Source organism: Natrix helvetica (genome assembly GCF_964273705.1).
Source record: "Natrix helvetica genome assembly, chromosome: 3".
Lineage (NCBI taxonomy): Eukaryota > Metazoa > Chordata > Lepidosauria > Squamata > Natricidae > Natrix > Natrix helvetica.
Window position 1 is genome coordinate 131,783,935 of NC_138549.1, and position 25,124 is coordinate 131,809,058.

The following is a 25,124-nucleotide window of genomic DNA, read 5'->3' on the forward strand; positions in this document are numbered from 1 at the left end:
ATACTATATTGGTTTGTAACTGCTGTACAGAACATTGGAAGTTGAGTATTAAGATTTAGACTGGTTTGAAAATCAATATCCCAGATTTGTTGCTTTAAGATGATACCTGCTTGAACTGTGGTTGGCCTAAAAGACCTCCACAGTTCCTTCCAACCTAATTATTCTATTATTCTATTCAAAACCTAATTGAAGGAGACTTTCCAAAGAGACATCTAAGAATTGGAGTTTGCTAGAAGCTTTTATTAGCCAGTTTAATTTAAAACAGTATCTAAGAACAGGGAAAACAAACAATTTTAACCAAAAGTTAAGAACATAAAGATAGAACCAGGGTCTGGCACTAACAGAAACTTATAGTCTCTATCTATAAGGCAGCATTTTGATGCCTTTTAGAATTGTAAATACAGTGCTTATAAATTTGAACTGTATACCTTTGTAACTTCATAAAAATGCTTATCTGAACACCATAAAGCTGAGAAATACATTTAGCAAGAAAAACCTTGCAATTTGCCTGAATAAAAAGTGTCCCTTTGAATGGAAGATTCTTAACACAATTGTGGAGAGTACATTGGACAACATTTGCCCAATAAATGTGTGCTCCATGTTAGGAAGCCTGAAACTTCACTCCACGATATTTATAAATATGCACCTGCTCTACTGGGGTTCTAGCAATTTGCTATTTATGCAACCTACTGATATGTCATGGAATGATTTAACTGTAGTTTTTTGATACTACAAATTATTCTTTTAAGCAAAATAAGCCTGTACCATCAATAAATACCTTTCTCCTTTCCACCTAGGAAAAGCGTAACAAATCATCTGCATATAGCAAAGCTGGCATTGCACAATCAAATCCAGAACATTTCCCCTAATGCATCCCTATAGAAGATGCAGAAAGACAATGGAAAGACCCAGATTCTAGTTCATTCTTAGCCACAGCACTGGACCTGTCACTTCTTTTTAGCCCAAACTAACTCATAGGTTGCTGCGGTAAAACAACAAGAGACTATTGAACAGAAAGATGGGATATAAATCTTATAAATAAATAAATAGACAGATGCCATGGTTTGATCTTTATAGTCACATAAGGATAAATACACATGATACTTTGTTGTACATAAGAAATACAGATACCTCCTAGGGCCATGCTGAAAAAAGGGATTGAAAAAAATATATCCACAAACCATGCTCTGTATGCTTTTCTTATCCAGTTTGCTATATTCTTTCTCATATATACAAATCTATTCTAAGAACACAATATAAATGGAAACAAGCAAAACAAGACTTCAAATAGCAGCCAAATTCAAACTTGTAGTATCTCTGAGAAAGTAGTAAAAAAATCAGATTTCACTGAACTAATCTTGAGTCCTGATCACTATATCACAGCAGTTTTCTTTGTTCTGGAATATGTCCAATATCTAAAAAGCACAGAACTGCAACCACTCACCATCATTGTTCGTTATTTTTATTTTAAAAATAAAAAAGCCAACAAAGAGCTTGCATATGAAGATGATCCTAGGGTTGTTTTGTTGTGGGTAAAAATGGGTGTTGGGTTTGAGTTCCTCAATGAAAGTTAGAAGTAAAGTCAAAGTATGCTTGCCAATTGTTTCTCAATACCACACATTTCAGTTTATTATTATTTAAAAAATGAGATTAAAAACAATCAAATGAAAGCCTGTTTAGTGTAGCAGTTAGTGTAGGCCTAGAAATCAGGAGACTGAGTTCTAAACCTACCTTAGGCACACAAAACTGGTTGAGTGATTTTGAGCCAGTCACTCTGCCTCAGCCCAACCCACCTCACGAGATTGTTTTTTTGGAAAAAATAGAAGCAGGAAGGAGTATTGGTATGTTCACTGCCTTGAGTTGTATCTGAAAAAAGGCAGATTTTTTTTTAAAAAAGTAAAAAAAATGATACTTAATAAATATGGTAAATCAGGAGCAGAGATCCTGGGAAATCTCAGAAGAGACATTTGTGGATAAATGTAGGTTCACAGACACTATTTTGTCTAACACCCATCATAATTTATTCATTGATATAATCTATATCTTATCCTAGACTTGTTAGATTCCAATAATAATTCTAGGCTTAGCAGATAAACTTCCACATAATGTCCACAAAAAGCATATTCAGTTTTTTTTAAATACTACTTTCAAGTACATTTATAAAAAGACAAACGTTGTACCATTTCAATCAACCACCAAATTTCTAAATACTCTTATGCACAGTAAGTGCAATAGATACCAATATAGTTTGGTTTCCTCTTCTTTTTCTTGCTTTATTGTACAGTAGATAACGAAATATAATGCATAATGACAAATATAGTACGTACAATAACATATAGTACAGTAACAGTTGATACAGTTGATACTTGCAGATTACTGTCCAAGAGAATGTTCGCAAATCTGTTTATTTGCAAATCCAAACTAGTATAAAAAACATGCACGATAACAATTCTTACCTTCCATAAGTAGCAGCATTGCAGTAAAACCTGATGTTAATGGTGTTGGCTTGTCCTCAGGAGTTGATATGTTATGTTTCTCCTTCTTCCCAAAGAAGTGGTCCAGTGAACTTTGGGTGCCGGCCTTCCTCTTTTTCTCATAGATGATACTGTGGATTGCATGAGGGACAACTGCAGACACCTTAGTGAAGCATTGATATTAAGGTCATCTTGAAAAATGGCAGAGCTTTCTTAATCAAGCAGAAAACTTCTGTCATTAGCTTAGTCTATAACTGCTTCAGCGCTTCAATCTCTTCCTCTTATTTTTGCTGGCTTTTCAATTCCATGAGGTCTTTCTTGGAGAAGTCCTCCGTGTGTATAACTAATAGTTCATCAAAGTCCTTCTCCTCAAGGTCATGCTGAAGCTCTTTGCTCAGAGCAATCAACCACACTCTGCAACTCCCTTTCTGCCTTTAAAAATCATGAACAAGCTAGTGGCAAAGGCGTTTCCACCCTATTCAAGTTTGTAGAAGTAATCTTGCTCCAGGCTGCATTGATATTCTTGATAGCCTTATAGATATTGTGGGATTTTCAAAACTAGTACAAGGTGATCTGAGACTCCACTCTATAAACTGCCTACCTAAATGTGCCATGAAGAATATTTTTTGAAGGTTGCTATCACCTCCTGGGCCATAGGCTGGAGGAATATGGCTTTTGGAGGCAGATACACAAACTTCGCATTTGGTTGGAAATTATCCAGGGAAACTGTTAGATTTTAAATACCCTGAGGGTGTTTTGTGAAATAAGCAGAATCTTGAATTCAAAGTTTTTCTCATGGCAATACTTCTCCAATTCTGGGATGAAAGAGTGGAAGAACCAGTCTTCAAAGATGAGAAGGGTGAACCAAAGTTTTTTGTTAGCTTTCCACAGAACAGGAAGTGAACTCTTTGAAATGTTCTTAAAGAGATTGCAAATTCATGGAATGGTAGACGAACAGTGGTTTTAGGCTCAGATCACTAGAAGCACTGTCATCTAGCACCATAGTTAGCTTATTTGCAGCTTTGTAGGCTGGCATCATCATCATCTCCTTCCAAATGTAGATTTGTCTGCTATTTTCTTATAATAGAGCTCCATTTCATCTAAATTGAATATCTGCTGAGTCAAATAACCACCTTTCTAGGAGAAAGTCGGAAAAGATTTCTGTAGAATATGTGGCATGCACCAGAAGCTTTCCTGCCTTCTCCTAGTTCCAAGGGTCTTCTAGGATAGACTTATGGACAGGTTTCTTCATAGAGGCAAAAGTTCACAGTTTGAAAATTCTTAAATAGAGTAATATCTACATAGCCTGTAATTTGTCTAACTATGCTGTCAATTATTTCTCAGGCTCAGTAATATAGATCGTTCATAGCTTTTAACCACATTTATGAATGAACTGTACTCAGTCCTTTCCAAATGCCAACTAAAAAACCAAAGAAACTACACAGAGGGACACAATCATATCAAGTCGAACGTTTGTATCTAATAGAGTTTCTCTTTTCTGGGGTCAGCCATGAATGTTGACTATGTGGACAGGTCTACCCTGTTTCCCTGAAAAAAGGACCTCCCCGGATAATAAGCCCAATCAGGCTTTCGAGTGCATGCACTAAAATAAGCCCTCCCCCGAAAATAAGGCCTCCCTGAAAATATTGCAATACAGCAGCAGACATGGGATGACTACGCTCACTGCCTCCTGCACTTGAAAAATAATAAGACCTCCACGAAAATATGGCCAAGCACTTATTTCGGGGGGAAAAGAAAATAAGACCCTGTCTTATTTTCGGAGAAACATGGTACTAAATGCAACATGCAATCTGAGTACAATGCAATGAAATTTGATCTTTCAGGTGTTTGATATGGTATATGATATATGAAAATATATTTTCTAGCACAATATTGTTGTGTAGACACAACTTCATAATATTGTGTCTTACTTTAAAACCCATTTTTAACCTCTTGATATTTCCAAAATCATCTATGCCTACCTGATCTGCCATTATTTTTCCTAACTCATTTCTCTAGAATATGGCATGATTAAATTTGCAAGCCAGTCTTATCACATGCCACTTTACTTGGCAATAAATTTCACCATATTGTTTACAGTTTTTAACACAGTTCTCTAAATGATAGCATTTATGGGATTTTAATTTTTAGTGATGAGAATATCTTTCCTAGAATGTTATTTTGGTTTCAGATAATACAATTTTGGACATCTGATGTTTCAATTAAACAATGGCAAAAAAGGTAAGTAAATTTGAGTGAAAAGAAGACAAGTATAAAATGTTACAAGATGCAAAAGAAAGAGGAGAATAGAGTTTTGGTAATTTGAAATTATTTTTTGCAGCTTGCTGCTTAGTTTGGGTAAAAGAATGGATGCTGCCGAGAAACAAGGCTTTTGAAATTAGAAGAACATGACTTAAGATTTGGGTGGCATGGATATCTATGGCATGATAAAGCTAGTGTAGATTTTAAAAATCATTAGACATGTTATATTGACAATATGGAACAGATATACACCTAGTTTGTGGTGCTTAGCACAGAAAACATTTTATAGAAAAGAAATGATGCCTAAACATAAATGGTTAACTTACTCTGATATATTAGCATTTGGTCAAGGAAAATGTAAAATAAAATGAAGACGAGTTGATAATAAAAAGATATTCAGGTCAATGGTTTTCTTATGTAGAACTATCAGAAATATATAAACCAGACAAACTAATTTGGAGTTAAACATTTTAAGACTGAAATTGAAATAGAATTGTGTAAAAATGATGAACATGTCACTGCTATAATGTATAACCTTTTATTAAAATAATGTATGATGAAATGGGCTAAAATCTTTGGTTACAATATACAAATGGATTAAGGGAAAATATTGTTCAAATGATTGAAATTTACATTATGTTATAGTCTTAAAGATAATTTTGATAAAAGTTATCATTGATGCATGACACCAGCAATGACACATTGCTTAGAATGTATAAAGTTTCTTCAAATTTATGCTAGAAATTTAATAAAAAAGGGAGGTATTTTTATCAAGCGTGGTGCATAGAATAAAAAGGTAAAAAATTCTAAACTGAATTATATATAATATTTAAAGATTAATATACAATTAAAACTGGAAGCTTTTATTTTGGAACCGATGGATAAGCAATTGGAACAATCCATGAAACTTTCCTTTTGTAACTGCAGTGAGACTATTATTATGTACAAAGGTAGAAAGATTTGGTTTTACCCACAAGAGAGCAATGAATAGTGAAGTTGCTAAGATGGCCAGCTTTAAGTAGAGAAAGGACACTCTGTAAGTTCAATGTTGATTAGAAACTCTTTACTGACTTTTTGCAGAAAACAAAATGATGGTAGATGGTTCTAATTTTTTTTAAAAAAATGATAATAGAAAATATGTAAACGATATAACCATAGCTCAATTTACTGTATTTTTCGGACTATAAGACACACCAGACTATAAGGCGCACCTAAATTTGTAGGAGGAAAAGAAGAAGAAAAAACTTTTTGGCCGCTGCACATCGCATTTTCGACTTCCCCGCCCCCCCCCCCAAGCACTCTACAGTGCTCCGCATGTCCTATTTTCACCAAAACCAGGTCTATTTTGGGGCTCCCAGGTTCTCTGCACAATGCGTATTTGCCTTCCTTGGCTGCTAGAAGCACTCTGCAGGTCAAAAATGGGTATTTTTTGCTGAAAATGGGCTCATTTTTGGAGAAAACAGGATGTGCAGAGCACTGCAGAGTGCTTCTGACGGCCAGGGAGGGCGAAAACATAACATGCAGAGGGTCCAGGAGGCCAAAAACGCCCATATTTGGTCTATAAGACGCACCTAAATTTTCACCCACTTTTAGGGCGGGGGGAAAGGTGCATCTTAAACTCTGAAAAATCTATAGTTATAACTGATGTGAAAGAAAATTGGAAGTAACTTCTTTATAATCTTTTTTCCTTGTCTTTCAGTTCTGAATTTTTTTCTTTGTTTTTTTCTTCTTTTTTCCTTTCTAAATATTAGTTCTTGTTAGTTTTTAATCTTTTATTTTAAAATTTTAGTAAAGTTACATAAAAGGAATTTTTACTTTTTAATTCTGCCATTAGAATTTGGATGGATAATCGGTGATCCTTGGATGGATTTCAAAATCTCTTTACTCCAGGAAGAATAATCTGTTAATTTATTGGCAATTGTCTAGAAAAATATTGGGGAAGCAAATGGTTGATGGAAGAAAATATGGCAAAAAGAGGGAAGATTCTTGTTTCACCATTTCTGGGTCAAAAGCTTTTTTTTTCTGCCTAGCACATGGCTCCTGACACAGTGCCCCTGACAAAAATGCAGTAATCCAAAGGGAAAAAAAGCCCACCTTTGTTACATACAGTATTCTGAAAATGCATCCAAATGCTATTTGCAAAATGTATACATTACACTAACACATCATCGACCATTTTAAAGTATGTGATACACATACATTGTGGACAGAAATCTGAACCTAAATTTTATTTATTTATTTTAACATAATATTCTTTCTCAATAATTTCTGAAAAAGCTACACCAGACATTTAGTAGTGAGAGTTATTAATTCATTGCAGATAATAAGAAGAGGTATTATGCAAAGGAATCTGCTTCAACAGGAATCTATTTCGTTTCCTGCTGCACAGCCTGCCAAACTCTGTTCTGCCAGGGACAGAGTCGTTTCATTGTTTTGGTTGTCTGTGGCTCTCAAATTTAACAAGTTTTATTCAACATGAAAATAATCCTATCATACAAATACTTATTCCAATAAATCAAATGGTATCCTGAGGGTCTATGGCTTACAATAAGAATCTAGATTCACAGCTGGATCAGACTAAAATGGATTTATCATATGGAATGATATGCAATACATAAGGAATTCATTAATATCAATTATTTTCAAAATAAAATATATACTCCCACCAATGTCCTAAGATAGCCATTCAAGGCTCTGCTCTGGATGCTCTCAGATATTATGACGAAGGTAGCATCGATCCATGAGTGATCCTTCTCAATGATAGCCACCACACATTATAGTTCCAAAGATATCAGTTTTTTTATATCTTTTTTTGGCAACAGATTTTAGTAACTCTTCTTGTAGGCCATTAAAACAGTTAATGTTTTAATGTTCAGTCCATGTTTTGAATTTCTTTCAGAAAGGTATTTGTAGATTTAATTATCAGTGCTGCATAATGTTTTAGCCTCTTTCAATCTAGATGGTTTTTTTCTGCTTTTAAAGTGTATATATATTTGAAGTTCATTGAATTTTATTCTTGTTTTATATGGGTTATATCATTCTGTTATACAATGGATAACACACTGAATGAATAAAGAACTACATTAAGATGATTTTGCTAGTCACCAGCTTTCTACTTTCCCTATCATAACAAGTATCGTGGCAAGGTCATATGAGTGGAAAATCAAATTGTTATCATCCTACATGATTAAAAAAACAAATTTATGCTACATGCAACTTTTCAATCTGTTTCTTGCCTTTACAATCCTAAAATGAAATTAAGTTCTTTAAAAGAACATAATACAAAATCTCAATATCTGTCTCTTCACACAATGGAGATTGTATCCAAGACATCAGAGTAAATACTGCTTTTCTAAATGTCTATGGAGATTCTCAGTCATCCAGGACATGGTTGTCCCAAAGGTGTTTTTTCAAGAGGCAACTTTTCAAGTTTTTCTTTGAAGACGTTTCACTCCTCATCCAAGAAACTTCTAAAGAACTGAAGAAACTTCTTGGATGAGAAGTGAAACATCTTCAAAGAAAAACAAGAAAGTCAGGTTGCCTCTTGAAAAAACCCCTATGGAACTACTTATTTTCTACTTTCTGAAAAATCAAAACACTGGACTTATAGCACTTTAGACCTTTCTGACATATATGCCATTGCATATGCCAATACAATTAGAATAGATCACAGAATTATACATATATATTATTTCCTGAATAATTATTCCCTCTGGATAATAATTTACATACATTCACATGTGTAAGACAGTATTGAACTTTTGCCACCTGAGAAGCAAAATGCCTCATTTGAAAAAACTATGGACCTATTACAGTCTATATCTATTGAGTAGTGACTACTGGCATTTCCCCAAATAATATAAATATATGAAAACTATACAGACTGGCAGATTTTTCTTAGTAAAAAAAGAGGAAAAGAAAATTATTTCTGTTGATGATAACACTCTCTTGATCTCAGGTCACATATAGATAACCATTGACTTAGAGTTTGCCCATTACAGTCACAAGTTGTGGTGGCTATAAATCAGGTCACTAATGTTACCGACCCAATTTTATGACCTTATTCCCTCTGGATAATAATTTACATACATTCACATGTGTAAGACAGTATTGAACTTTTGCCACCTGAGAAGCAAAATGCCTCATTTGAAAAAACTATGGACCTATTACAGTCTATATCTATTGAGTAGTGACTACTGGCATTTCCCCAAATAATATAAATATATGAAAACTATACAGACTGGCAGATTTTTCTTAGTAAAAAAAGAGGAAAAGAAAATTATTTCTGTTGATGATAACACTCTCTTGATCTCAGGTCACATATAGATAACCATTGACTTAGAGTTTGCCCATTACAGTCACAAGTTGTGGTGGCTATAAATCAGGTCACTAATGTTACCGACCCAATTTTATGACCTTTTGGCTGTTAAGCAAAGCAATGGCTTGCTATATAGCCTGATTTTTGCCAAAAAATGGAAGTAAAAGCTGGTTTTGTGCAAAACGTGGTCATGGGAACACGGGATGTTGAAAATGCCTGCAAGTGCAGACCAGCTACTCAGCACCTGAAATGGTGCTTCCGAATTACTGCTCGGGAAGGAAAACAGTTATGGTCACATAATGGAAGGGCCCTGGAACTTCAAAACTGTGTTGTAAGTACCCACTGTGTGGTCTGCCACAAATTCAAGTGGTTGGTGAGAGAACAGTTGTAAGTCTAGGAATACCTGTAATAGAAAGCCATCGTAGTCCCTGGCTTCAATTAGAAGAGAATACGTTCAGATGCATGTTCTTCTCCTGGCACTTTCAAGTATGAGGATGCACACCATATTAATACAAAAGATGGAGCTTTAGATTGTGATAGCCATCTCTGTAAAAGAATTAAATCTAAATTAGATTAATAAGAAATGTGTTAGAAGAATTAGTATACCTTGAGAAGCAGAAAAACTTTATAATAAATAACTTTGTGGGAAAGCCCCATTCTAAAATATAACCCTAAAGAAAGGTTTAGCATGCACTAAAATTTTGACAGTGACTACAGATAAATTAGAGAAGAAAGCAGAAAAGAATGCAGGTGTGGAATGATATAACTGAATTTATTATATTGTAGAATATCCTTGAAGTAAGCAATCTGGGTTGGAAAAAAATCTGCTAAAACTCATTTAGATTTAGATTTTAAATTTTCCATGTTTTCAACTTTACAAACTAAAATACATTTCATTCCTTCAAAATCTTCTATTAGTGTAGAATGGTGGTTTCTTAACTCACATGCTATTTGCCTCAACAATTCCATCATATTTTAAACTTTTCTTTTACCATTTCATTTTTCCTGTTACAACAATTATCCTGACTATTTTCCTGTTTTTTTGTCCAAAATACAGAAAAACAACCAAATCAATTGTATTTCATGGAAGCATGAACAGCAAATGGCACTAAGCTCATTGTTCTTCTACCTCTCCTACAGAGTATACTCATTCATTCTACTTAGGGCCATGCAGAAATTCAATGTTTGCAGCAAAGCTCAGAAGAACTTTTGAAGTAGATACAGATGATATCCAAAACTGTATTAACTTCGAACAAAAAGTAATTTGGTCAACTTTACTACAAAGTTAATAGTTTCTCTTTGACATACTCATCATGAAGAACTGTTTCTCTATGATGATTCCTTGGAAAGCTAGGTATGATTAATGTAACATACAAATATGCTTAAGAGCCTTTTGTGGGTCTTCCAATAGCTTTTGTAATAGATGATTCAATGAGCTTAAATGTGCATAGCAAAAAAGATATATGAACTAGGCAATAATCTATGTATCAATGGTTTCACTTAGACAGAATATTAAATTAGGATATAATGGCACTAGAGCTCTGTGGGCAGCAGAAATACATGTGCTGAGAAGATCTGAATGATTTAGCTTGGATCTATATCCATCCATCCGTCTCATGTATTTTATCGTCTCATGTATTTTATCAAATGGAATGTAGTTAATCTGTAGTAAACATATGATCTGTTTATCTGTAATCAAATTCTAAATGGTTATTTACTTATTATTAACCAATAGCACTTTCAAGTCAAAGGGAACCAATCTACTGTTACAATCGATCATGTGGAAAAAGGTGTGAAAATCAAATGATAGTGAAACGAATCACTTCTTCCCATATAATACACAGAATGGAAAAACACATCAATTTCTCATCAACTAAAAACACATAATTAATCAGCAAAGCAACTGACACTACTAGCTATCATGACAATAACACATTCTAGCTCAGTAGTCCCCAATCTTTGTGGGTTGGCAGCCCAGAAAGGGGGAGGGGAGAGGAACCAGGCCGCACAAGTGGCAGTCGTTGAGCTGCATGCATGTGCGTCAGCCTGGCATTCGCGGCCCAGTTCTAAATAGGCTATATACTGGGCTGCAGCCTAAAGGTTGGGCATCTCTGCTCCAGACTATTCCTAATAAAAAGGTAACCAAAGAATACAAGATGTTACAAAACAAAACCCAACTCTCCCACTCATTGGTTGTATCCATGCCTTACTAGCCTTTAGGCAGTGTGGGTGGTCTCTGGCATGTGACTAGATAACTTAACTTAACTTTATTGGATTTCTAGACCGCCCCTCTCTCAAAAGAGACTCGGGGCGGTGTACAGTCATATTAAAATAGTTGAACAGTAAATATACATGTTATAAGTATACAATAAATAAATTAAACATAGGACTGGAGGAGGTAGTAGAAGTTCCCTGTACAATTTAGTTAAGTTAGATTAAAATTTTTAAAAATTTTTTAAAAAGTTAAAAACATTATCCTTAAAAGCTATCCCAAATAAAATATCCGCCAGGAGGTAAGAGTAGAACTATAAGTGGGCCAGGCCGGCTAATCGGAACAGGTGAGTCTTAAGTTTTTGTCGGAAGGAGCGGAAGTCGGTAGTAGTTCTAATATCAGGGGGGGGGGAGGTCATTCCAGAGGGTTGGGCCCATCACAGAGAAGGCTCTACTCCTAGGCGCTGCCCGTTGGCATTGCTTGGTGGAAGGCACCCGGAGGAGTCCCTCCCTGTGTGAGCGAATTGGTCGCAGGGATGTATGTGGTAGAATGCGATCCTGCAGGTAACTAGGCCCTGTGCCATGGAGCGCTTTGAAGATGGTGATCAACACCTTGAAACGCACCCGAAAAACCACAGGTAGCCAGTGCAGCTCGCGCAGGAAAGATGTTACGTGGGAGTACCTAGTACTCCCCATGATGGCCCGCGCAGCCGCATTCTGAACTAGCTGTAGTCTTCGGGTACATCTCAAGGGGAGATAGACTTGAGAGATGATTAATATCTGTTGGGAGAGGTGGTGGTAACAGCTGCCTTGAAGATGTGCTTACTTATGAAGTGGCCATTTCTAAATACACCTTTTTAGACAATTTCTGCCCAGACTCTAATCTCTCTTTTCTGGGGATATTTCCGGGAAACTGGAAAGATGTCAAGTGCAGACAACCCTAATTTTTTAAATCTAGGATTCAGTCAGGGCATTGGCTGGAAATTTAGGGAAGAAACCTGGAAGGGAGAAGCTAGGAGGAACTGGATGGAGGGAGTTCATCCTTCCTGATCTTAAGACATCAGTGGCATTCAAACATCTACAATGGACTACTGTAAGGTTTGGGGGTGGCAAACATGATGGCTCCCTTCCTTTCTGAAGTTCAGGATGGAAGTTTTGAAGTTATTAACAGGTGAACCCATGTCTGCTCCATTTTGAGACACCATAGGATTCGGCAATCTCATTTTGTTTAAACTGAAGGTAAAACCATTGGGAGAGGTTATCCATTAATTAAAGGTATATCAGTATGCTGATAATAACCCAGTGCATTTCTTTGTAAGCCTTACTGGAGATGCAGAGAAGCCTATCCTATTTTTGAGGGGTTGGATGAATCAAACAAGCTAAAACTGAATCCCAAAACAATGGAGGCACTGTTCATGTATGAACTATTTGACTCAGTTTTTATACTGGTTCTGCACTTCCCCCAAGCAGCCAATCTGAGATTCAGAAGAAGTAATGGAGTGGGAACCCAATTTAACAATTCTAGTCTAGCTTCACCAAGAACTTTAAGCTCTTGAGTATGTGAGTATGTATCTGTTAACTTATATAATGGGCAAAAAAGACAACTCCAAATATGTATCTTACTATGGTCCCAGAAAACAAGTAAGTGCCACCAAAGATGATCTATGCAGAATCAAGAGTGCAGCAGACCCAAACAATTTTAGATTACTGATTGTAATCTTTGAGTCAATAATTATTCCCAGTAAAGAATTATTTGCAGTTGTTTGCAAAATAAGAACAGACATCTGATTGAATAACTACTAATAAAATAATATTACTAGCTGTTCCAAATTGCTTTGGACAGCATATAAATTTAATAAATAAAATAAAAATTTCAAATACCCATATATTCCATAATAGCAATAGCACTTAGATTTATATACTGCTTCATAGGGCTTTTACAGCCCTCTAAGCGGTTTACAATGTCAGCATATTGCTCCCAACAATCTGGGTCCTCGTTTTATCCACCTCAGAAGGATGGAAGGCTGAGTCAACCTTGAGCCGGTGAGATTTAAACTGCCAAATTGCAGCTAGCAGTCAGCTGAAGTAACTCTAACCATTGCACCACCTCGGCTCAGATTTAAATAACTTAGATCCAAGCACATTCTATCAACTTCTGATTACGTTTGCCTGAAATTATTGTACTTTTCTGCCAGATCAGAAAGAACGTTGGTCCTTACCTGAACGTTTCTTTTCGGTAGACAAGAGGGAGGGGCGACTCCTGGGATATTCTCACAGCCTGATTGGTCCGGAAGACTGAGGGAAATCTCTTTTAACCACCTTCTTTCCCTGTGGTTCCCAGTTTCTCGAAGCCGCATTAACAGAAGCATACTGACAAACAAACAGACAACAGACAAGGGGACAACCTACCCCCAGCCCTTCACCCCGACTGACTACCAACTACATCTTAATAGGGGCAGGATGTTGCCCCTCCCTCTCGTCTACCAGAAAGAAACATTCAGGTAAGGATCAACATTCTTTTTCCGGTAGACTCGAGGGAGGGGCGACTCCTGGGACGTACCCAAGCTCAGTCCCTGGGAGGGAAACTAAGACTCGGGGGGAGGGGTGGCTGCTACCTGCTGTAGGGCCCTACGGCCGAAGGACGCCTTGGCCGATGCAAAGGGATCCAGCCGGTAGTGGCGAATAAACTGAGTTGGGGAGGCCTAAGTGGCCACCAGGCAAATGTCTTCAAACGGAGCCCTCGTGGCCCACGCTGCTGTAGTAGTGGCACTCCGTGTGGAATGGGCTGTGATCCCTGAGGGGGGAGGCCGGCCCGAGGACTCGTAGGCCGTGGAGATGGCCTGTTGTAACCACCTGCCAATGGTGGCTGAGGAAACTCTGGCTCTCAAGGAGCCCGGTTGGAATGAAATGAAGAAGGCCTCAGATCTACGGAAGGAAGACGTGTGTCAGAGATAAATGCGCAAAGCACGATGCACGTCCAGCCTGTGCCAAAGCCGCTCCCTCTCATGGGAGGGAGTCGGGCAAAAATTGGGGAGGATGACATCCTGCGCTCGATGGAAGGGCGAATTGACCTTAGGGAGAAATGTAGGATCCAACCTCAGGATACTCTATCCTGGTGAAACTGGCAGAGGTCGCCTTAGATGACAGAGCCCCTAACTCGGAGATGCGCCTGGCCAAACTCACGGCGACAAGGAACGCCACCTTGAGAGATAGAAACCTAAGGTGAACTGTGCGCAAGGGCTCAAAGGGAGCCCCCGTCAGGGCCCTAAGTACAAGTGGCAGGTCCCAAGTTGGGAATCTATGAATGGGAGGTGGCCGTAAATTAGCGCCCCTCCCCTTAGAAACCTCTTAACAAAGGGGTGGTGAGGCAAAGACGAGCAAACTTCCCCTGGCAGGATCGAGGCCAAGGGCACTATCTGTCGCCATAGGGTGTTATGAAAGAGCACCCCATCCAGGCCTTTTTGTAGAAAATCCAGAATTTGAGCGACTGAAGCCTCCGTCGGACAAATGCTGAATGGGCCGCACAACTTAACAAATGCAGCCCACGTGGAGTTGTATATCAAAGTGGTGGAGGGGCGCCTAGATGCCTCAATTGTTGCTATAACTCGGGAGGACACGTTGGCACTTCTCAGGAAGCTCCGCTCAAGCACCAGGCGGTCAAGTGGAGCCACTGGGGCTCTGGATGGATTAAGATCCCCTGGCGCAGGGAAAGCTCCTCCTGGGGAATCCCCCACGGGGGAGATGGAGAGCTGGACAAGGTCCACAAAACAAGGCTGTCTGGGCCAGTAAGGGGCGATCAGAATGAAGTCTGCCTTCTATACCACTACCTTCCTCAGGGTCCCCAGGATCAGAGGGAGTGGGGGGAAGGCATACAACAGGCCCTGAGGCTATCTGCTCTGGAGAGCGTCCATCCCTTCTGTGGCCCGGGCTGGAAAACGGGTGAAGAATCTCGGGAGCTGGGCATTCGATGGGGTCGCGAACAAGTCCACTAACGGATCACCGAATCTTCTGGCAAATCTTCTGGAAGAGGTCTGGTAGAAGCTGCCACTCCCCTGGGTCGACAGTTGCACGGTTCAACCAATCGGCCTGGTGGTTGGCCGTGCCCGAGATGTGCTCCGACACCACTGACACAAGATGTCTCTCTGCCCAGGAGCCTAGTTTTAGTGCCTACAGCCAAAGGGCTCTGGAGTGAGTCCCCCCTTGGCGGTTTATGTGGGCCTTTGTGGCTACATTATCAGTCAACAGAAGAACGTGATGGTCCTCTATCGTGTCTCTGAACTGATGGAGAGCCAGCCTGGTGGTCTTCAGCTCCAGCCAGTTTGTATTGTGGCGAAGGTTCGACCGGGCCCAATGGCCCTGCGCCATCTTGGAGTCCGTGAGCGCTCCCCAACCGAACAGGCTCGCGTCTGTAGTGATGGTCACTTGATCTGGCTCCCAGAACTCCGATCCACATTGAAGGGCCGGGGACAGCCACCAACGCAGAGATAGCCGCACATCCGCTGGCAGATGGATAAGTCACGGGGAGTTGCTCAGACGTTTTCACTGGAACAGGATGAGGGCCCACTGCAGAGTACGTGAATGAAGCCATGCCCAGGGAACAATCCCTATGCACGACACCATCTTGTCCAAGAGGCGGGACAAGGTCAGGATGGAAACTGACTGCCTTGCACGAACCTGTCTTGCCAGGGCCTGGAGGTTGACCAGCCAGTCTGAGGATAGACGAACCGTGCCCTCTATGGAATCTATCACCGCCCCCAGATGTAAGATACTTGTTGTGGGTGAGAGGTGGCTTTTGGGAAAGTAAACAGGAAACCACAGGGTCTGCAAGGTTCAGATGGTCAGCTGGAGGTTTAGAACGGCCCAAGCGTAAGAGGGGGCCTGCACGAGCATGTTGTAGAGGTAATATTGTAGTCTCACTGGGACCGAGTGCAGGTGAGCCGCCAATGCCGCCAGGACCTTTGTGAACGTGCGCAGGGCTGAGGACAACCCAAAGAGGAGGGTCCTGTATTGGAAGTGAAGCCCGCTGTGGAAGAAGCGGAGATAGGCTTCTGTCAGGTCCACTGATGCTAGGAAGTCCCCCTGCCTGATGCCCTGCAGAATGGACCTGAGGGAGGACATCTCGAAGTGCCTGTACACCAGAAAACGGTTGAGGCGCTTGAGGTCCAGTATTGCTCTCCAGCCCCCCGAGCTCTTCAGAACGAGAAAAAGGTTGGAGTAGTAACCCAGCCCATGGTCCATTTCTGGGACCGGTTCCACCGCCCGGATGTCCAGCAGATGTTGAATGGCTAGGGACATCTAACAACAGCTTTCCGGATCCCAGGATGGCGGAAAAGTTCTGAAGAAGGTTGGGGGCATGGAAAGGAACTCCAGGCGGAGTCCGTTCCGGATAGTGGACCGAACCCAGGTATCTGAAGTCACGCGATTCCACAGATCCGCAAACCGTTCTAGGTGGCCTATGGGAATGCTTGCATTGGAGTAATTTCCCCTTGTGGAAGGGGCGGCCGCCCCCTCTTTGAAAGGGCTGTCTGGACTGGCCCTGGAACCTGCCTCTGTCCTGGTAGTAGGGCCTCTGGAAAAACCTATCTGATCTATGAGGGGCATATCTCTGTTGTTGATTGTCTGGTTCAGGGGCCCTGAAGGGCTGCCTGCCTCCGGGCAATTGTCCATCTTCTTGGTGTTGGGTGGCAAGACCTTTTTGTCCTTATTCTCTATCAGAAGGGGATCCAAACATTCACCAAAAAAAATTGGGTTCAGAGTAGGGCGCAGCCGCCAAGCCCCACTTGGACTTATTGTCCATTTGCCAATTGCGCAACCATAACAGCCACCTAGAAGTCACTAAGGTGGCCAGTGCTCGGATGAGTACTTTATAGCTTCTAGGGTGGCATCCTCAGAGAACTGAGTGGCAGCAATGATTTTTGTAATATCCTGATAAAGTCTCTCATCCTGGATCGGAATGCGATCCTACAACTGATGAAACCACATGACGGCTGATTGGTTGAAATAGGAGGCAGCTGCAGCAGACTTTATTGCCTATGCTGAGAAGTTGAAATTTTTATGTAGTGTAAGTTCCGCCCCCTTGTTCTCCGGTTTTAACTTATCAGCCACATCCCCTGTCACTACTGAAGATGCATTAGCAAGGGAGGCTATAGGAGGGTCAATGTTAGACAATTGGAGAGCCTGAGAAAAGGCCTTCTCCATATTGTAGAAGCAGCGGTCGTTGCTCCCGGGATTTGGAAAGGTAGAAGGGTGAGCCCACTGATTCTTTACCACCTCTAGAAAAAGGAGAGGAGCAGGAGGAGAGGGCCATGAGGAGAGGGAGAAATTTCCAGGCCTGATTGCCTGTGTGCCCCAACGGGAGAGATAGAAAGGGAAGAAAGACTGAATCCCCTGGGGGGAGAAGCTGAATGAGCAGATACTGGCCTTAAAGGAGACCTAGATCTGGAAGGAGAAGCTTGTTGGCTTGGGCCTGGTGTTCTGCCCCAGCAATCACTTTTTCCAGAGACTTTTGGTGCCTGGTCTCATCCCTCTGGGTTGCTCTGGAGGGCCGCAGGGCTGCTGTAGGCTTCACCGCTGCTGCCCTGGTTCTGGGCCCTTCCATCTCAGGCATGTTCTGGCACCCCCCTCCCCCCGGGGCCATTGAAGTGGTCTGCCTGCTCTCCGCCATTGGAGCCACCCACATGTCCTGAGGGTGCTGCTGCCCAGTCACCAGCAGGTGCAAGGGCCTTGCGGGAAGAAGGATTGGGCTGCTGAGGCTAAACTTGCCAGCCCGACACTGGCTGCAATGCAAGTGGTAATTTTCGGGGCCTACAAATGGCCGCTTCCACGTGCGTGCCTCCAAAATGGCTGCCCCCACGTGCGCTCAGCCAAAATGGCTGTTGGAAAGCTCCACCCGCTGCAAACGGCTTTTTTTCTTCAGCCACGGCTTGAAAAGGCTTGCGACCAGGTGCGGCTTGCAGAACTGAATTAATAGCCCCCAGCCTGATCGTAGCCTCTAGCCAGCAGCCCTTCCCGCGGAGCTGCGAAAAGGAGAGCCTGACACCCCCGCAGTTCCAGGGATCGGTCAGAGCTCCCTAAGGACACAGGAGGAAAGCGGAGCCAATTTGCTCTCCCCCCGGCTGGTGTGAGACAGAGGACTCTGTCTCTGCAAGTAGCAGCTGAGACAATTTGGAATTTAGAATAGCCAATGTATAGTTGTATATTAAATCAATTTAAATTTTTACTCACTCTGGGAACTCAAACAGTGCTTGGACCAAAAGACTGAGAGGAACTGGGAACCACAGGGAAAGAAGGAGGTTAAAAGAGATTTTCCTCAGTCTTCTGGACCAATCAGGCTGTGAGAATATCCCAGGAGTCGCACCTCCCTCGAGTCTACCAGAAAATAAGAGGCTGCTCAAATTTGCTTCAAATCAAGATTGGGATAAGAAATTTTAACATGTATTTTAAGTATACATATCTGCCAGGAATGAGATTCTACCAGTTCAGCCGAACCCTTAGCTGTGAAGATCAGCTGGGAGCGAACTGGTTCGCTCTCACTAGCAAGTGGGCCCACCCAGCCTCCCCTGCACTTTACCTACCTTTATCTTCTCAGCTGAGTTGCGCGGCAGAATGGATTGCCATGCCTCAGCTATTTTCCTTCCCAAGCAGTAATTCGGAAGATAAGTCTTCTCTAAACTGTGCATGCATACTTTCAATATTCTCTTACTATAATTTTACAATAAGGTAGTTTTGAACTACATGGCATGGGTTTCCTGATCTAGTTTACCTTGAAAGACTGATATTCAGCAAGGAATTGAACAAAGAACCTAACTTTATTTAGGTGGTTTTTGTTAAATACCACATTTTCAGCAACTGTTCACATTTGTGAAGTGCTGAATGAGTGGCACTATGATAGAAACTTAAAAGAGTTCTAGCTCTTGCAAAGTCCCTGTAGACATGTGATCACTATCTCTGTGCTCTACACCTGGCTCATGATTATGATGTTGCAGCAACATGCAATCACATGGTCACCATTCTTTGCTGGCTTCCGACAAAGTCAATGGCAAAGCCAGTAAAAAGTGGTCTGGCAACCATGTGATATCCTTAGTTAATAACCTGTGATGATTTGCTCTCATGCTTGCTGAAGTTGCCATTTCTAGGTGATGAAGTCACATGACATCAAGCTTTACAACTATGTTGTTATTGATGGCAATTCTAGTCCCAATTGCTGTTGTTAAACCAAGGGCTACTTGTATACTTGATTACTTCTTGAAGAGAGTGATCTAATTTATATCCTGTTGAGTCTATTACTGATGATTTCTACAAAGTGAATTTAAAACATAAAAAAATATTTATATAAGGACCTGATTCTCTGGTCTACTTTCAGTATTTCACAAACCCTGAAGCAATACAAAGAAGGAAACCTAGATTTTTGACTATTGTAACATTAAAAATATGAAATATGGTAAAACAAATTGATTTAAATAAAAATAAAATAATACCAAATCTGATATTTAAACTATATGCAACTAGAAGACATTTTTGAAATCTTGCTACCCTAGACTCTGCAATGTAAGTGGTCTACTGCATCCCTGATTTTTGGGGGTGGGGTGGGGTGGGGGAGCTAGATCCACTAAAAAAATCAACGAACAAAATTTGTAGAATATCTTTCTCCCTTAGCCTTCTACCAATAATCAATAATATTTCAGGAAAGAATCTAAATTCAGATTAATAAGATTCATTAAACCAAATGTTAGTATGATCACACAAGAATCCCAACAAGTATTTCTGGTTTCATATCTGAACTTTACATTTAGATCATTCAAAATAGTTAGCTCCTTTCTTTCTCCTTTCAAAGATGGGAGGAGTTTATCTCTTCTGAGCACTCTATATTGCTCATGTAAGGTCTGCTGGCACAATCTGTGTGAGAATCTCCATAATAAACAAAGGCTCCGTAATGAAATCACAGTCTTAAAATTCAAGTAGTAGTACTTCATCTAGATTATAGCAGTAAACTAAATAAAAGTAACCTAGAGAAACTGTTGCTGAACCATGCCTGAAATTTGTCTCTGTAACAGCACAACTGAAGAAGTAACTCCAAAGATTTGGTATTTACGGTATTCTGAAGCAATCTAGAAGTTTAATTCTGTATGCCAATCACGGGGGCTGTTTTGCATGCTCCTTATTCCTCTTATTTGGCCCTTGAGCCAATGTTTCACCCTATATAGCATAACAGCAGCATAGTTTTAATAATATACACCTAATTTATTACATGATGTAAGAATTGTTAAGGCAGTTTAATACACCCCCCCACATAAAATCCATTAAACACAATGGAATTTATTTCAGGATAGGACTGCATTACAAGGCCTTTAATGCAGATTCAAATCATGAAATTCTTGGTCCTCTAGAAAACTACGGGTAAAATAAACAGTTAAATTGAACTGTGGAAACTTGGCACAGCTCTTTTCTGTGTTCCTAATCATTTTGTTCTGTTGAGGAGTCCTCTGCTTCTGCCCCCTCATCCTCCTCTTCCATGGAGATATTCATAACTCATTATAGTCACAGCTATTGACAGTTACACCTAGCAACCATTTTCTGTACATCAAATAGTTATCTGTTTCAAGCTACGTTACTTCAAAGCCAATTTAGCTTCTATTTAGTTTTATCATATGCCTGTTTGTTTTAAAATGCATTCCATTTCTTTTTTAAAGCTTATTATATAAACATACAATAGTCAGAAATGACATGTGACATTTTCATATATGAAAGCCAAAGGTTCTATGGTCATTTTCTAAAATAAAGTAGAAACCTGGCAAAAGTAAACTGAGAACTGAGAAACTAAGAGCATAGATACTCCCCTTGATTTCACCAAAAAGCTAAGAAGTATAATCATTGTAAGGATTGTCTTTGATTTAGGATTAAAATTAATTTGCCTAATTCATAACAGTAGTCGAAATTAACAAGAACATCAGGAAGCAGCTTATGAAGTAGACACCCACGACCTTAAAAATGGTGCAGCCACATGAAGGTTTTTTTTTTTTAAGTTGCTTCATAGATAGCATAGACATATCACTAGTTGCACACAATGGTACCCTTGGTCATCACAGGAATAAAGGTTTTATAGTAAAAGTGCATTATGGCCCCAGGGATACAGATGTTTCTAAACAGATTTGAAGGCTACCTTCAAACCCTTCTCAAATTGTTATCATACTGTAAAGTTTCAGTCACCAAGGAAAAAATCGTTAAATATCTAGCCTTAATAATATGAAAATAATTCATTTGGTTACATTTAAAGAAATCGTACTAATTTCATTGTCTTTGAATTGTCTTTATTTAAACTCTAACCACTTTTTAGAATATGGCTCCAGAGTGGTTACTCAAAGGGACACAGATTCAATATGAAAAAAAGTTGTACAACTCTAAACTAGAAACTTCTAAGGCCATGGAGGTAGACATTTGGCTTCAAATTTGAAGATTTACAAGATTTTAAAAGCAATTTTTCTTGAATAATAAATCCTGTCAAGGGTATTCTGACAATGTGGTTTGAAGGAAGAATATGAGGTATCAGCAGATAAGTAGGCTGCATATTCATGTACCTTACCTCATCTGTTTTTGATGGCATTAAAGGCTAGCAAATCTTATTTTACAGAAGTGATGTGATGGCAGCTATCAGAAATTGTCTTCAGACTCCATAGCCTGTTTGGGCACCTGATTCAAGATATTGCTGAAAAAGGAAGGAAAAAGGAAGTTGCTTGGAACCTGGAACCAAAGAAATAGCATTTAAAGTAATTTTTACAATCTGCAATTAGACCCAAATTTCAAATTAATTGATACTTTTATTTGTAAAGTCTTGAAAGCTTTTAAATTTTTTTTTCAAAGGGTCAAGAAATATGGCACCACAATAGGAGTGGGATTTACAAACATTCTCAGCTATTTCCCAGCTAATTTTAACTGTTGCAAGAGTGAATGTTGCAAGATGGACGTTTTGTATTGCCACTTTACCCATAAATCTTTCCTTAAGAGATCCCAAGTTAGTCAGCGCTATCTGCTACATTTTGGAGGCTAGCTATCAAATTTGGGCAGTATTAGTAGAAAACTGCTGCAGTGCACAAGACATTCTTTTTTGGAAAAAGTCTTGTTGCATTTTGTAATATTTTCTTTGCTTTTAAGAACCACGGTAGGAAATGGTACAGGTAGTTCTCAACTTATGACCTTTAAAGCAGTGGTGAAATTCAAAAATTTTAACTACCGGTTCTGCGGGCTGGCAGGGGAAGGATACTGCAAAATCTCCATTCCCTCCCCATTCCAGAGAAGGATATTGCAAAATCTCCATTCCCTCCGCACTCCTGGGGGAAGGATATTGCAAAATCTCCATTCCCACCCCACTCTGGGGCCAGCCAGAGGTGGTATTTACCGGTTCTCCAAACTACTCAAAATTTCTGCTACTGGTTCTCCAGAACCTGTCACCCCTGCTTTAAAGACAGTTTATAGTTACAACAGCCTTATGACCCGTACTCACATTTATAACCATCATGCCATCACCACGATCTTATGATTGCAATTCAGATGCTTGGCAGCAACTAAATTGCAATTGATTTAGAGCCATGGTGGTGCAGTGGTTAGAATGCAGTATTCGGCTTAGTGCCAGGAATTCAATCCTCACTGGCTCAAGATTGACTCAGCCTTCCATCTTTCCGAGTTCGGTAAAATGAGAACCCAGATTGTTGGGGGCAATATGCTGACTTGAGGTCAGCATATAGAGGTTATATGCTGACTTGAGGTCAGCATATAACTGCTTATAGAGTCTGTAAAGTACTATAAAGCGGTATATACCATGTTTCCCCGAAAATACGACAGGGTCTTATATTTTTTTGACCCACGAAATATGGCCTTGGGCTTATTAAAGGGGACGGCTTATTATTTTTGGGTTGCCAAGCGGCTGCTCCCTTGCGACTGGGCTCCCGAAGAGCCGGGTACAGCATCAAGGTCGAATGGCTGTGTTGCGCTGTCGCAGCAGCAACACAGCAGCCATGAGGTGACCAAGCTCGCGAGCAGCTGCCCGACAACACCCCTTTCCAGCCGGGTACAGCGCTGCTAACTGACCTAGCAGTACCCGGAAGGCACCAAGCAACGCAAGCACCTGTTCGCCGCCCTCCGCCTCCCGTGGTTCGGTGCCTTCGGAATGCCCCTAGGTGAGTGAATGGGGCTCTGCATGGCTGGAGAAGGGGGTTGTGCAGTGGCTTTTCCACTCCCCGCTCGTGCGACTCACAGGCTCACGATGTCCTTGGCTAACTTACAGTACCTGCAGAGACAGGGCATCTCCACTGCTGGCGCCGCCTGCCGCTTGGGTTTTTCTTTTCAAAGCACAGAGGATGGATGCCGCTCTGGAAGTACGCTCTATAGTTGTGGGCTGCAGATCATATAACCATAGAGCGTACTCCCAGAGCGGCATCCGTCCTCTGTTGCAGCTTCCAAGGCACGGAGGTAGGATACTGCTCTGGGAGTACGCTGTATAGTTGTACGTTACCATAGAGCATACTTCCAGAGCAGCATCCATCCTCCGTGCTTTTTTAAAAAAAAAAACCCAAGCGGCAGGCGGTGCCAGCAGCGGAGATGCCTTCTCTGCAGGTACTGTAGAGTTAGCCAAGGGCATTGTGAGCCTGTGAGTCGTGTGAGTGGGGAGTGGAAAAGCCGCTGTGCAACCCCCCTCTCCAGCCATGCAGAGCCCCATTCACTCACCTAGGGGCATTCCGAAGGCACCGAGCTGCGGGAGGCAGAGGACAGTGAACAGGCGGTCGCGCTGTTTGGTGCCTTCCGGGTACTGGTAGGTCGGTCAGCGGTGCTGTACCCGGCTGGAAAGGGGGGTTGCCAGGTGGCTGCTCACGAACTTGGTAACCTCATGGCTGCTGTGTTGCTGCTGCGACAGCGCAACACAGCCATTCAACAGTGAGGCTGTGCCCGCTCTTCTGGAGCCCACTTGCAAGAGAGCAGCTGCCCAGCAACCCCCTTCAGCTGGGCATAGCCCCGCTGACCGACCTAGCGGTACCCCAAAAGCACCAAGCAAAGCAAGCACCTTTGCACCCACCCCGTTCCCGCGGCTTGGAGCCTTCGGGATACCACTAGGTCGGCGAGCGGTGCTTTGCCTGGCCGGAGGGGGGGATTGTCCAGGGGGCTTATTTTTGAGGGTGGGCTTATATTTTTGCCCAAGCAAAAAATGTGGCAAGGCTTTAGTTTCAGGACAGGTATTTTCGGGGAAACACGATAAGTCTAAGTGCCATTGCTATTGATTTAAGACTGGATGCAGCATTCTGTGGCTTTATGATTCTGATTTGTAACAATTTTTTTTACAATTTCAGGCAAAAAAAAGACAGCCCAAAAGTCCAAGAGGAAGCTAGTTTAACAGCTGGGTAATTTGCTTAACAACCTCCTTAAAGATTGTTGTAAATAAGGCCTAACTCAACTAATTCAGAAGTCCTGATATCTCACTGATTTATTTATAGATGTTTAAATAATTATAATTATATATAAAATATATTTTGGTTTCATTATCTATGCTAGTGAGTATCCTTATAAATTGCTTTAAATAGTAATACAAAATTTGGTGAAATATAAGCCTTACTACTAATCACAGTTAGAGCTAATGCAGAATTAAAATCAACACTGGCGACCACAATTACGACTGCCCATTCAACTGCCTCTTTGTTTAGTTCACGTCAAATGAAGGCTGCTACTTCTTTTCCTTGCTCTTTTGGTCTTTGAATGCTTGGACAGAGCAACAGTGGGAAGGAGAAAACAATCATTGGTCCTGAATGTTGATTCTAACGATGGGAGCGGGAGGTGCTACCATCGGACTATTGTCAATCTTGATTGGTCCATAGACT

At 40.8% G+C, this 25,124-nt stretch overlaps 2 long non-coding RNA genes across 4 annotated transcripts in view; one reads left to right on the forward strand and one right to left on the reverse strand.

Annotated features, from left to right (window-relative positions):
• Window positions 1-803: 803 nt before the first annotated feature.
• The window catches only part of LOC309389537, a 29,696-nt gene continuing 5,375 nt past the window's right edge, over window positions 804-25,124 (reverse strand). For 2 of the 3 annotated variants that reach the window (XR_014174961.1, XR_014174962.1), the window contains exons 2-3: window positions 21,845-21,967; window positions 8,804-9,600 (exon numbers count right to left, since the gene is read on the reverse strand). This is a non-coding gene — a long non-coding RNA (uncharacterized lncRNA). Of the gene's footprint in view, window positions 3,612-8,803; window positions 9,601-21,844; window positions 21,968-25,124 lie in introns of those variants that run through there. The other variant, XR_014174960.1, reaches the window with a different exon arrangement.
• Window positions 21,702-22,032, forward strand: LOC309389538. Its single transcript, XR_014174963.1, has 2 exons — window positions 21,702-21,804; window positions 21,893-22,032. It is a non-coding gene; the product is annotated as an uncharacterized lncRNA (long non-coding RNA).